Genomic DNA, 13,959 nt, shown 5'->3' with positions numbered 1-13,959 from the left:
CAACTGATATAAATGTTTCCATATCAATGTAGCAATACACATATATCATTTTAACAAAAATTCAAGTTTCACAGTCATAACAAAACTTTTTAAGTAGAAATCGACATTCCAAGCTCGCCACGAATAAAATTGAAGCGATCATCGCTTAGGGATTTTGTGAAAATATCCGCCAATTGCTTGTCGGTATTTACAAATTCAAGTACAATATCCCCTTTTTGAACATGATCTCTTAAAAAATGATGTCAAATTTCAATATGTTTTGTTCGTGAGTGTTGAACCAGATTTTTGCTTAAATTGATGGCACTGGTATTATCACATTTAATAGAGATATGATCATAATACAAATCAAAATCCTCCAATTGTTGTTTCATCCAAAGTATTTGGACACAACAACTTCCGGAAGCTATGTATTCAGCTTCGGTCATTGATAAAGCAACAGAATTTTACTTTTTGCTAAACCAAGATACTAATGAGTTACCAAGAAAGTGACAAGTGCCACTGGTGCTTTTTCTACCAAGTTTGCAACGCAAAGTCGGCATCCGAGTAACTAATTAAATCAAATGCAACACCTCTAGGATAAAACAGTCCCAAATTTTGAGTGTCAACAAGATATCTTAAAATTCTTTTAACAGCACTGAGATGTGATTCCTTAGGATTTGATTGATAGCTAGCACACATACAAACACTAAACATAATATCAGGTCTACTTGAAGTTAAATAAAGAAGTGAGCCGATCATACCTCGATATTTTGTTTGATCAATGGACTTACCTTTTTCATCCTTGTCTAGCTTAATGGATGTGCTCATAGGTATTCTAGCTATTTTTGAGTCATACATACCAAACTTTTTGAGTAGTTCTTTTGTGTACTTAGCTTGGTTGATAAAAATTCCTTCCTTACATTGTTTGATTTGAAGCCCAAGGAAATAATTTAGCTCCCTCATCATGCTCATCTCAAAACAATTCAAATTTCTCATTTTCAAGTTCTCTACCATGGTCGGTTCGAATATTAGTAATAAGACAACCTTTTTCATTTTGAATTCTATGACAGAGTTTTGTGAAAAAAGAAAATGTTTCATCTTTGTGTGCTAAAAACATAACCCATGTAAATCTTGAATAATCATTAACTATAACAAAATAATAATGTTTATCACCTAGACTAGGGACCAAATTAATCCATATACAATAGTTGTAAAAATCTAGTTGTGGAAATATGAGATTTTGATTTAAACGATGTGTTAGTTTGTTTTCTTTGTTAACAAACATTACAAAAATGATCTTTTTCAAATTTAATTTTTGAAAGTTCAATGGCCAAATCCTTTCTCAAACGTTTAGCAATTAAATCCATATGAGCATGACCAAGTCTTCTATGTCGTAACCAACTATTTTCATTATCAACATATAAACATTTAACATCACTAGCATAGAGATCATTAAGATGAAAAACATAAACATTATCATGGTGATTACCAACGAATAAAGCTTTATGATCATTTGTGCTTTCAATTATGCAATGTGATTTATCAAAAATAACTCGATTACCTTTATCACATAATTGACTAATACTAAGTAGGTTATGCTTAAGTCCATCAACAAGTAAAACATTTTCAATAGAAGGGTTAGGAGAAATACCGATGCTACCAATACCGATGATTTTTCGTTTCTTGTTGTCTCCAAAAATAACAAAGCCTCCATCTTTGGATGACAGTGTAGTAAAGAAGAATTTATCTCCGGTCATGTATCTGGAACATCCACTATCAAGGTACCACTTCCCTTCTTTAGCTTTGGACTTAAGGCAAACCTACAAGATGACAATCAAGTATTGGTTTTTGGTACCCATAGTTTCTTGGGTCCTTCTTGGTTAGTTTTGTTAGATCCCTTAATAATTCAAACCTTTTTAATTCTCATGTTCATATTCTTTTTGAATGGACAATAAAATATATAATGATCTTTCTTTCTACAATAATGACAAGTAATATGAGGGTGTGTCATGAGAGGCGCCTTTTCAAAAATTGTATTGAGATTCTTTTGTTTCTTAATAGGGTCATATCCAATACCTGCTTTATCAAAAACACATCTTTGATTTTCAAGACGTATGTTGAGATTATCTCTACCTTTTACAAAAATTTCAAGTGTTTTTGTTAAATCATCAACATTGTTTTTTAAAGTAATTTTCTCATTAGAGATAGTATCAAAATTATTTTTCAAAATAATTTTTTCTTTCTTTAATTCTTCTACATTAATAAATAAAGATGCAACAGATTTCTTCAACACATTATTTTTGGCACAAACTTTTCTAAATTTATTTGATAGTTCATGGAATACACTTTCAACTTCTTCATAAAGAGTAGTTACCTCATCTTGAGTAGAGTCTTCATCTTCAAGAGCCATGAGACATAAGTTGGCTACTTCATTTTCAATTGCATCACTTGAGCTTTCATCTTCACTTTCTCCCCAAGCTGCTACCATGGCCTTTTTGTTTCTTTTGTAGTCTTGTCCATGATTCTTCAATTTTGGACAACCCATCTTCATATGTCCAGGATTTTTGCACTCATAGCACATAATATGCTCTTTCTTGTTATCTTTGTTGTACTCTTTCTTGAAAAGTCTTCTTCTTCCATAATTGTTTTTCTTGAAGTGTTTTTTTAGATTTCTACTAAACATGGCATAGCTTTCATCCTCACTGGAGTTTTCATGTTCTTCTTCATTTGATGAGGCTTTGAATGCAATTCCACTTTTCTTTTTGTTTTCAACATCCTCATATCCTTTCATGGTGATCTCATGAGTCATAAGGAAACCCATAAGCTCATCCAATCCAAGTGTGGAGTGATCTTTGGCTTTTATAATGGCGGTGACCTTTGCTTCCCAATTCTTTGGTAAACACCTAAGAATTTTTCTTACCAACTCACTGTTAGTATAAGTTTTGCCAAGAGATTTCAAAGAGTTTATAATTTCAGTAAATCTAGTAAACATACTTGAAATAGATTCATCATAGTTCATTTTAAACAATTCATAACTGTGAACAAGCATATCAATACGAGATTCCTTTATTTGGTTTGTACCTTCATAAGTTACTTCAAGTTTGTCTCAAATTTCTTTTGCCGAATCACAACTTGAAATTTTATTATACTCCTTAGAGTCTAATCCACAAACAATGGTGAGTTTGACTTTAGCATTGGCTTGCAATAATTTATGATCTCTCTCATCACATTTATCTTCAGTTTTACGTACACTAATATTGTCTACTAATTTGGTAGGAATTTTTGGACCTTTGATGACAATGATCCACATGGCATAATCAATGGCTTGTAGGTATAGGGTCGTATTATCCTTCCAATGACTATAGTTGTCTCCATCAAACAATGGTGGCCTATTTGTGGCTTGTCCTTCAGCTAAGGTTGCCATGGATCAAAACTCCTAGACGGTTAAATCTAAAACAAGTGTCTAGGCTCTGATACCAATTGTTACCCAAAAGACAACCAAAGAGGGGGGGTGAATTAGGTTTTTACAATTAAAATTAATAATACCCTAATAAAAATTATGACTAGCACAATAGATAAATATAATTAATGGAATAAAAATAATTAAAACAAGTGTCTTAATAACTATGTCAGTTAATGATTTTAGCACAGTAAAAAAGTGAAATATAGCTATGACAATTTAAAATAAAATAAAGAGATAAGGGAGAGAGACAAACAAATTTATAGTGGTTCGGCTTCAACTCGGCCTACGTCCACTCCTCAAACTTCACTTGAGATTTTCTACTATCTTCTAGCTTCACAGGGGTGCTAGCAACCTCTTTACAAATTGAGCAATCCTCCACGGATTTTATACAGACTTCACAAGTCCAAACCCTTGCAAATCTTAGGTGATTCACAATCACTCTCAAGATTTCAAGAATACAGTGTTTGCAACACTTTTACAAGATGAAATGGTATTTTTGCTTTCAAAGAAAGCTTACAATAAAGATCTCTCAAAGATAGATATATAAAATGAAGTTTTGATTTTTCTGTAAATCTTACACAGGAAAGATGAGCTTAAAGCTATAAGGCTGAGTGTATAATTTCTAAGAATAGATGTGAGTGATTATAGATCAAAGAATATTTTCAGGTTTTTTGTCACTTGTTTACATTAGAGGTTTTGGTAGATATAATGAAAATTATAACCGTTTATAGCTGTTGTATTCATTCGAATTTATAGCCGTTGTAGTCATTTGAATTTATAGCCGTTTATAGCCGTTGTACTTCCATCATTACCAATTTGAATATCTTCCACTCCATCAATACAAATTTGAATATGTATTATTGATTGTTGTGTTGATACATATTCTGTCTATTACAAATGGTTCCTTATATAGATGTAGGTGTAGTGGATGGTGTGTAGTGGATGGTGATAGTGGTGTAGTGGGTTAGGTTTAGTGGAGTAGGTGAAGTGGTAGTGGTGTAGTGGGTTAGGTTTAGTGGAGTAGGTGAGGTGGTAGTGGTGGTAGGTGATGGTAAATTCTAACAGCCCCCCGCAAACTCAAGGAGGATAGAAACTAACCAACTTGAGTTTGAAGAGAGGAACAAAACAAGAAAATACAGAAAAAAAAGGATAGGAGACACTGTATGGTGGTGTCATAACGTTGTAGAGGACACTGGATGGTGGTGTCAGACCGATGTAGAAGACAGTTTATGGGGTCATGTCGGACCGTTGTAGAAGACAGTTTACGGGGTCATGTCGGACCGTTGTAGAAACAGTTTATGGGGTCATGTCGGACCGTTGTAGCAGACAATGTTGTGACAGTTTACGGAGTCTTGTTGGACCCTTGTAGAAACTAACCGGAATCAATGTCGGGACAGTTTACAGAGTCTTGTCGGACCCTTGAAGGAGCTAACCGGAATCAATGTCGGGACAGTTTACAGAGTCTTGTCGGACCCTTGTAGAAACTAACCGGAATCTATGTCGGGACAGTTTACAGAGTCTTGTCAGACCCTTGTAGAAACTAACCGGAATTAATGTCGGGACAGTTTACAGAGTCTTGTCGGACCCATAAAAAATCGCACCCTCAAAAGGTGTGCCCAATTTTTCAAAAAGGCGTGCCATCAAAAGGCGTGCCCAATCCATAAAAAGGCGTGCCATCAAAAGGCGCGCCCACTTCATCAAAAGACGTGCCGGACATGATGGCGAGGCACGTGAGTGTCTTGGTTGGCGTGCCCGTTTGTCGTCTGGCGTCAAGTGGCGCGCGATACGCGTGGCTGCCTTGGCTATTTAACCAAGACGAAGGCTGAGGCTGAGGCATACCATTCTGAAACCTCTGAAACCAACCCTTCTCTGAAAAACTCTGCCTCTTCGGAGAGAGAAACTGTGGAACACTTTGTAGCCCAGAAAAATGGCTTCGTCTTCCCGCGGGCTGCTCACCCTCTTTCCCGACCTCAACGAGTCAACGAGAGAGAGAACTGGTGCGGTGGCACTGGAACCTCAACCAAGCGCCCCGGAGTTTGCTCCGTTGAACTTTCCGATGCGGTCTGTGGAGCAAAGAATGGCAGTGCAGTCGGATGTGGAAGCCAATCAGTATACATTGAAGTCATGTGTGGAAACCATGACTGCGGTGACAAACTTGTCGAACCGGCTGCAGAGTAGGGCAAATGAGGTGCAACATTTAAACGCCCAACTGGCTCTGCTCCAACGCATGTATAAGGATGCGCGAGCAGAGATAAGTGTGCTGAAGGCGGAAAATAAGGAGCTGAAGCGGAAGGCCACCGTGATGTTCCGATTTGGAGGGCCGCCATATGCTGCAGTGGAGGAGCAGGCAGGAGGCAACTTGCTGGGTGGCCGAGGAAGCACGGAGGCAGCACCGTCAAGGACCGCCCAGGACGGAGGCAAGAAGAAAAGACCGGCGGAATAGGCGAAGAAGTGAGGTCGGTTGGTGGCCGGCTGCAGAAAAGAAAACAAAGCTGTTGTGGTTGTGATGTTTTGTGTATTTTTTTTTTTTTTTTTTAATTTTTTTTTTTTTTTTTTTTTTAAATTTTTTTTGTGTAAAATGTGGATCGAGGTTGATCCCGATATGAATAAAATGAGTGTATTGTGCTTTGTTGTTTTATGGTATTTTATTTTATTTATTTATTTATTTATTTATTTAATTTTTTTTGTTTGGGGAAGTGAAAACCGTGTGAATGGTTCACATGGGGCTGTCTCCCTTGTGTGATAAAATAATAAAAAGAAAGGTGGGTGTGTGACATATAGGCCTCTGTGGGAGTTCTGTGGAAGAATTATTTTATTGGAGAAGGGAAGGAATTAAAAATTAAAAGAAATAGATAAAAGAAAATCACGTGGGTGCAAGTGTGAAAGCTGGTTTGGTGAGGAAAGGAAAAGGAAGTGGAGTGTCAGATCCACTCACACTTGTTTTTGTGTTTTTTGCTTTTAAACAAACATGGCTCTCATAGAGAGAGAGAGAAATCGGTCAAGTGAGATTTGAGATTCACCAACTTGATCAAAGAATGTGAAGAGCGCATTGCAGGGGAAAATGGTGAGGTACCCAGTCAATCGCTGGATCAAACTTCAACTAGTGCTACAGCCGGTGAAGCCGGGTGTCGGCGGAGATGTGATTGTGTCGGAGGCGTCGCTGGCGGCCTCCGCCTCTGTTGGTGGTTCTTTTGGCGGTGGCCGTGGAGTTCCGGCGACGGCATTGTTGGTTGTTCAGACCGAGAGAGAGAAAGAGAGCAGCCTGTGGGTTGGAAATAATGGAGGTAGCATGCTTTCCTTGTCATGGAACATTTTTGCAGAGAGGTGCCTGTTGAGGAAATCCAACTCAAGAACAAAGTTGCCATTGCGAGGTCCTTCAACAAGTTCTTCTTTGAAATGAAGATACTCCGGGACGCTCAACTCCTCAACAACAAGGGCATTAATATTCACTCGGATGTATTCCCAGACACCGGGCCTCAACCGAATAGCAAGAGCAACCCATGGAGGCAAAACTATTGCTTCCTGGGCAGATTTCAGAACCTCTCCGAAGGGTCCATCATGCAGTTTTTGTTGGGCATTGAGAAATTCAAGGAGTGGGTGAGGCTGAAGGTGATGATTGAAACTGGCAAGGTTGATCTGAACAGGGCTTGTGCCTTCACTGTGATGGAAGTCATGCAGAAAGAGTTGGAAGATGAGAGGTCCGGCGGGCGGCCAAGGCGAGGCTGCCGCCCGCCGGTGAAGCGAAAATACCAGGTTCTTAACCTTGCTCTGATACCATGTAAAAATTTATGTATTATTGATTGTTGTGTTGATACATATTCTGTCTATTACAAATGGTTCCTTATATAGATGTAGGTGTAGTGGATGGTGTGTAGTGGATGGTGATAGTGGTGTAGTGGGTTAGGTTTAGTGGAGTAGGTGAAGTGGTAGTGGTGTAGTGGGTTAGGTTTAGTGGAGTAGGTGAGGTGGTAGTGGTGGTAGGTGATGGTAAATTCTAACAATCTTCCACTTAAACCTTTTGGCCTTTTGAACCTTTATAGCCGTTTATAGCCGTTGTATTTCCATCATTACTAATTTGAATATCTTCTACTTGAACCTTTTGAACCTTTTGGCCTGCTGTTGTGCTAGGTTGTTTGAACCTTTGTTTTGGGCTGTTTGAACTCCTGATTTAATCAAATATTAAATACATTTTAACAATATTTAGGATAAAGGTTTAGGTGAGAAATAATGGGACAAAATAAATAAATTATCAAAATAAATTTTGATTCTATTTTTCTCTTTCAAATAAATCATCAAAATAAATTTTGATTAAAATATAATTAAATAAATCATCAAAATAAATTTTGGATTCTATTTTTCTCTTTCAAATAAATTAAAGTATAATTAAATAAATCATCAAAATAAATAAGTCTAACAGGGTGCTAATACTATTTCTCTTAATAATTTCTTTTGAAAATTCAAACTTTTAAAAAAGACATAATTATTACATTTTGAATTCAAATTTTAAAGAATAAAATTCCAAAAGTACCCTTCAAATTTAGAAATAATTTTAGAAACTTTTAAATTTAAAATTTGACTTTTCAAAATGGACATATTTTGGGACAATAAAAAAAATAATAATAGGTTACTAAAATAGGACAAAGGGAGTATTATAAATGAAATTATTATTACTATTATAAGTGAATGGTTATTTTATAAAATAATTAACAAAATAATCATTCTAATTTATTCTATTTCAATTTTATTTTAGAGTAAATTACTTAAAAGTCATATTTACAAATGTTATGAGAACTTAGGTTTTATTTAAGATTTTTTGAATTAATAAGTCCCATTTAGTAAAACTGAGAATATTATCAATTTTTTTCAATTTTTAAAACTAAGAACATTATCAATTTTGCAGGTAATGTTCCAGATAATTGTTTCACTAATTGATAAAAAAAAAACAGAGTATGAGATTAAACGTTTTTGCTCTTCTACTTATTGGTTTGATTCAACTATTTAATAAAACTAAGAACATTAACAGTTTTTTTTTCAGTTTTAAAATTAAAAACATTATCATTTTTAATTTTTTAATTTTTTTTTTCCAGTTTTTCCCATCAATGTTCCATCATCATGCTTTTTTATAGACACAATTTGCAGTTTTGCACAAAAAAAAAAAAAAAAAAAAAAAGTTTTTTCAATTTTTTTTTTTTTTTTTGCACATAATTTTTTTTTAGTTTTTTCAATTTAAAATTTGTTGTTTTAAAGTTTTGAAAATCAAAATAAATTTCAAATCATCATGTTCCTTTCCTTTATAGATAATCATAAATGATGAACAATTGTTATTTGAAGGGTAATTTCGACTATTAAAAATTTAATGGGATTTGAACGACAAAAAAAATGTTAGTCAGAATTTAATAGAGTATAAGTTAATTATTGATAAAGCCCATTTAGAAGTGTTTTAACTCAAGAAGTCCATGAAGGAATTTTTTAACCTATTTAGTCCCATGTATGTATAGTTTTATTCTATAAAATCCTTTTTCTTGATTTACACTATTTTCTTAGACACTTATACCCTTGTATTTAATTTTGATACCTTTACAAATATTTTCTGAACGATTAGCAATTTTATGATATAAACATTCATATTTTAAAATTCACATTGGTAGGAATGTAAAATTGGCCCGTGGGCGGCCCGAAACCCGCCCGCGAGCCGGGGCGAGCCCGGCCCGTTGACAATGTGAATATTCACATTAACATGTTAACATTCACATTAATAGGAGTGTAAAATTGGCCCGAGTCTCGTGGCGGCGCGAAACCCGCCCGCGGCCCATGGACGGCCCGGGGCAAGCCCGGTCCGGCCCGTTGACAATGTGAATATTCACATTGACATGTTAACATTCACATTGATAAGAGTATAAAATTGGTCCGCGGCCCATGGCTGGCCAAAAGCCTGCCCGCCGCTCGGGGCGAGCCCGGCCCGACCCGTTGACAATGTGAATATTCACATTAACATGTTAACATTCATATTGATAGGAGTGTAAAATTAGCCCGCGCCTCGTGGCTACCCAAAACCCGCCCACGGCCCATGGGCGGCCCGGGGGGGGCCGGCCCGGCCTGTTGACAATGTGAATATTCACATTGACATGTTAACATTCACATTGATAAGAGTATTAAATTGGCCAGCGGCCCAGGGCGGGCCCGACCCGTCCCGTTAACAATGTGAATATTCACATTGACATGTTAACATTCACATTGATAAGAGTATAAAATTGGCCAGCGGCCCAAGGCGGTCCGACCCGACCCGTTGATAATGTGAATATTCACATTGACATATTAACATTCACATTGATAGGAGTATAAAATTGGCCAGCGGCCCAGGGCAGGCTCAACCCGGCCCGTTGACAATGTGAATATTCACATTAACATGTTAACATTCACATTGATAAGAGTATAAAATTGGCCAGCGGCCTAGAGCGGGCCCGACCCGGCCCGTTGACAATGTAAATATTCACATTGACATGTTAACATTCACATTGATAGAAGTGTAAAATTAGCCTGCGCCTTGTGGCTGCCCGAAACCTGCCCATGGGCGGCCAGGGGCTGGCCCGGCCCGGCCTGTTGACAATGTGAATATTCACATTGACATGTTAACATTCACATTGAGAAGAGTATAAAATTGGCCCACGGCCTATAGGCGGCCAAAAGCCAACCCGCCGCCCGGGGCGCGCCTGGCTCGGCCGTTGACAATGTGAATATTTACATTGACATGTTAATATTCACATTGATAGGAATGTAAAATTAGCCCGCGCCTCGTGGCTGCTCGAAACTCGCTCATGGCCCATGAACGGCCTAGGGCGAGCCCGGCCCGGCCTGTTGGCAATGTGAATATTCACATTGACATGTTAACATTCACATTGATAAGAGTATAAAATTGGCCAGCGGCCCAGGGCGGGCCCGACCCGGCCCGTTGAAAATGTGAATATTCACATTGACATGTTAACATTCACATTGATAAGAGTGTAAAATTGGCCCGCAGCCCGTGGACGGCCCGATGCCCGACCGCAGCCCGAGGCGGGCTTGGCCCAACCCGTGACAATGTGAATATTCACATTGACATGTTAACATTAACATTGATAGGAGTGTAAAATTTTCCCGCTGCCCAAAGCTTGCCCGCGGCCCGAGGTAGGCCTGACCCGGCCCGTTGACAATGTGAATATTTACATTGACATGTTAAAATGCACATTGATAGGAATGTAGAATTGGCCCGCGGCCCGTGAGCTGCCCGAAGCCCGCCCATGGCCTGGGGCAGGCTCATTTCGGTCCGGACCCGAGCATGTCCGAGACCCTAGGTTAGGGCCTAGGTCATCACTTTGAAGCCCGGCCCATCGGCCCGCTTAAGGCCCATTCAAGGCTCGGTCCGAGGCCCAGCCCGCCCGAGGTGCAATGTATTTTTTTGTGGAAAACAATAAAATTTTGGTAGAAAAAATTAAAAAGAATTAAAAAAAAATGGCCAGGCCAGGCCCGCCCAAGCCCGACGTAAGCTCGAGGCTAGGCCCAAGCCCACCGGCCCGACCCGAGGCTCGATCCATCGGCCCGTCCAAAGCCCGAATACCCTTGTGCCAGGGCTAGGGCCTGGGCCTAATTTTTTGGCCCGTGGGTCGGCTCGACCTGGCCCGGCTCGGAAAAGGCTCGTTTGGGCCCAGGCTCGAGCCTAGTCCGAGACCTTAGGCTAGGGCCTGGGCTATCACTTTGATGCCCGGCCCTGCCCATCGGCCCAGTTAAGGCCCATTCAAGGCTCGGTCCGAGGCCCAGCCCGCGCCAAGGCCTAGTGTCTTTTTTTGTGGAAAATAATAAAATTTTGATAGAAAAAATTAAAAAGAATTAAAAAAAAATGGCCCGGGCCGCCCACGAGCCGTAAGCGAGTTTCGAACAGCCACGAGGCACGGGCTAATTTTACACTCCTATCAATGTGCATGTTAACATGTCAATGTGAATATTCACATTGTCAACGGGCCGGGCCGGACCCGACCTGGGCTGCTTACCAATTTTATACTCTTATTAATGTGAATGTTAACATGTCAATGTGAATATTCACATTGTCAACAGGCCGTGCCGGGCCCGCCCCGGATCGCCCACGGGCCGTGGGCGGATTTCGGGCAGCCATGAGGCGCAGGCTAATTTTACACTCCTATCAATGTGAATGTTAACATGTCAATGTGAATATTCACATTGTCAACGGGCCGGGTCAGGCCCGCCCTGGGTCATGGGCGGGCTTTTGGCCGCCCATGGGCCGCGGGCCAATTTTATACTCTTATCAATGTGAATGTCAATATGTCAATGTGAATATTCACATTGTCAACGGGCCGGACCGGACCCACCCCGGGCCGCCCATGGACCGCGGGCCGGTTTCGAGCCGCTACGGGACGCGGGCCAATTTTACACTCATATTAATGTGAATGTTAACATGTCAATGTGAATATTCACATTGTCAATGGGCCGGGCCCGACCCAGCCCGACTCGAATTTTTCCGGGCACCCACGAGGATCAACATGGGCCGGGCCTCTACACATTGACGATATAAACATTCACATTGACAGTGTGAACATTCACATTAGGGGTATTTTGGTAATTATGTCACTCATAGGACTTGTTGAAACATAAGAAAATAATGTGAACTAAATAGAACATAAATAGATGAAAAGGGTATTTTGGTCTTCTTATCTCAAATAGGACCTAATGGAATAGTCAAAAAGAATATGGGTTGGATGGAATAAAACTCTTAGAAAGTGGATTTATAAAAAAAACTCCCTTTATAAATTAGAATTTGTGTATAAATGTCTTTTTACTTTATTACTTGAAAGCTTGTTTGGGAAGTTAAGTATTGTGGTTTAGGGTTTATGTCCAAACAAGGAAAGTCCCAAGTACTAATTTTGAAACAAAACTTTGAATCAGATTCCAAAACCCATTTCACAAACGAAACTACTCCTTTTTGGGTACTTCGGGTTGTTTTGGAAAGTCGATAAAAAGTTAACTTTTTAACTTTTTTTTGACATTTTTAATGGTTTTTTTGACAAAAAAAAATTAATTTTTTTATAACTTTTTTGAAAGAACTTGATAAAAAGTTAAAAAATTGACTTTTTACCAAGTTTTCAAAAGGGCACAAAGGAAACTACCACTATGGAGCAACTAGGCCTGCGTGAGTGTGGGTGGGGTTGAGAAGTTGTTTAAGTTTAATTTGAATTGTGTTGAGAGTTGTTCAAATTTGTTTAAATTCGAATTGTAACTCGAAATTATCTATTTAAGCCTGACTTGAATTAGGCTTGAATTGTCTGAATTAGACATAAATTATATTTTTTTAATAGTTTAATTAATTTGTTAAAATTACTCTATTAATATTTTTTTAATAAAATCATTAATAATATTAATAATAATAATAATGTGAGAGAGATAAGAATTGAATAATGATGTCCCGCTATCACGGCCTTTATAATTTTCAAATGAGAAGAGAAAAGGTTTTGTGTTATGTTATTTGTGTATATAATTATATTTAATATAATCTATCGATCTAAATTATTTTAATATCATTCCAAAATTAATAATTTATATGTATATTTAATATTTTTTTTCATATAGTTATAATTATAAGTCGAACTTCATATTGTTTGGGTTATTTGGTGTCTTTATCCAAACCTATTTAAATTTAATTTGGACTTTTAATTTTTTGTCCAAACCCACACTAAATTCAAAAAAAAATTTACCTATATTTTAAAAAAATTCAAATTGAATTCGTATTACTCGGATTGAAACTGCCCAAGTTATACATCTACCTACTACTACTTCTTATAAAGATAAATTACAAATGCACCCCCTAAGATTTACTTAAAATACAGATTGCTTACTGTGGTTTAAAAAATTACAAATACCCCCTTATTAAATTTTTTTATTTAACAGAATTAATTAAAAATATGAAATTCATAATTGCTTTCCTATACAATAATAAAATTACCTAAATTATTAATTGAAACATATTTTTAACATCATTAAAAACTGTTAATTAACTTGATAATTTATTAATAAAATGGGTGATTTGTGATGAAATTAGAAATTTCAAGGGTGAAATGTAATTTTCAAAACCACATGGAACGATTCGTATTTTAATCAAATCTCAGAGAATGTATTTATAATTTACCCTTCTTATAAGTAAGAGCTTTTGATAATTTTTCATCCTTTGTTAATTATAATCCTCTCCATTTCTTATTTAAAATGAAGAAGTTTCATTTCATCATCTACCGGTAAATGTAATATTTATTTTTAATTTAAATTAATTATAAATTTGTATTCTTATTTGATAACTATTAAATATGAAAGTCACTCATCCCACCCAATACTACAAAGATATTAAAACCTGTCCAAACTAGAAACTCCTAATATTTTTACTTACCATAATTTGATACCAACCCACTCTAAATCTTCATTGGCATGTTAGACTTTTTTTATTTTTTTTGGTTATTTGAGACATAAAAAGATAAAATAAG

The sequence above is a fragment of the Camellia sinensis genome, chromosome 2 (assembly GCF_055761805.1).
Source record: "Camellia sinensis isolate YWXY chromosome 2, ASM5576180v1, whole genome shotgun sequence".
NCBI classification, from domain to species: Eukaryota; Viridiplantae; Streptophyta; class Magnoliopsida; order Ericales; family Theaceae; genus Camellia; species Camellia sinensis.
The sequence above is the reverse complement of the archived record's forward strand: the minus strand, read 5'-3'. Positions refer to the sequence as shown.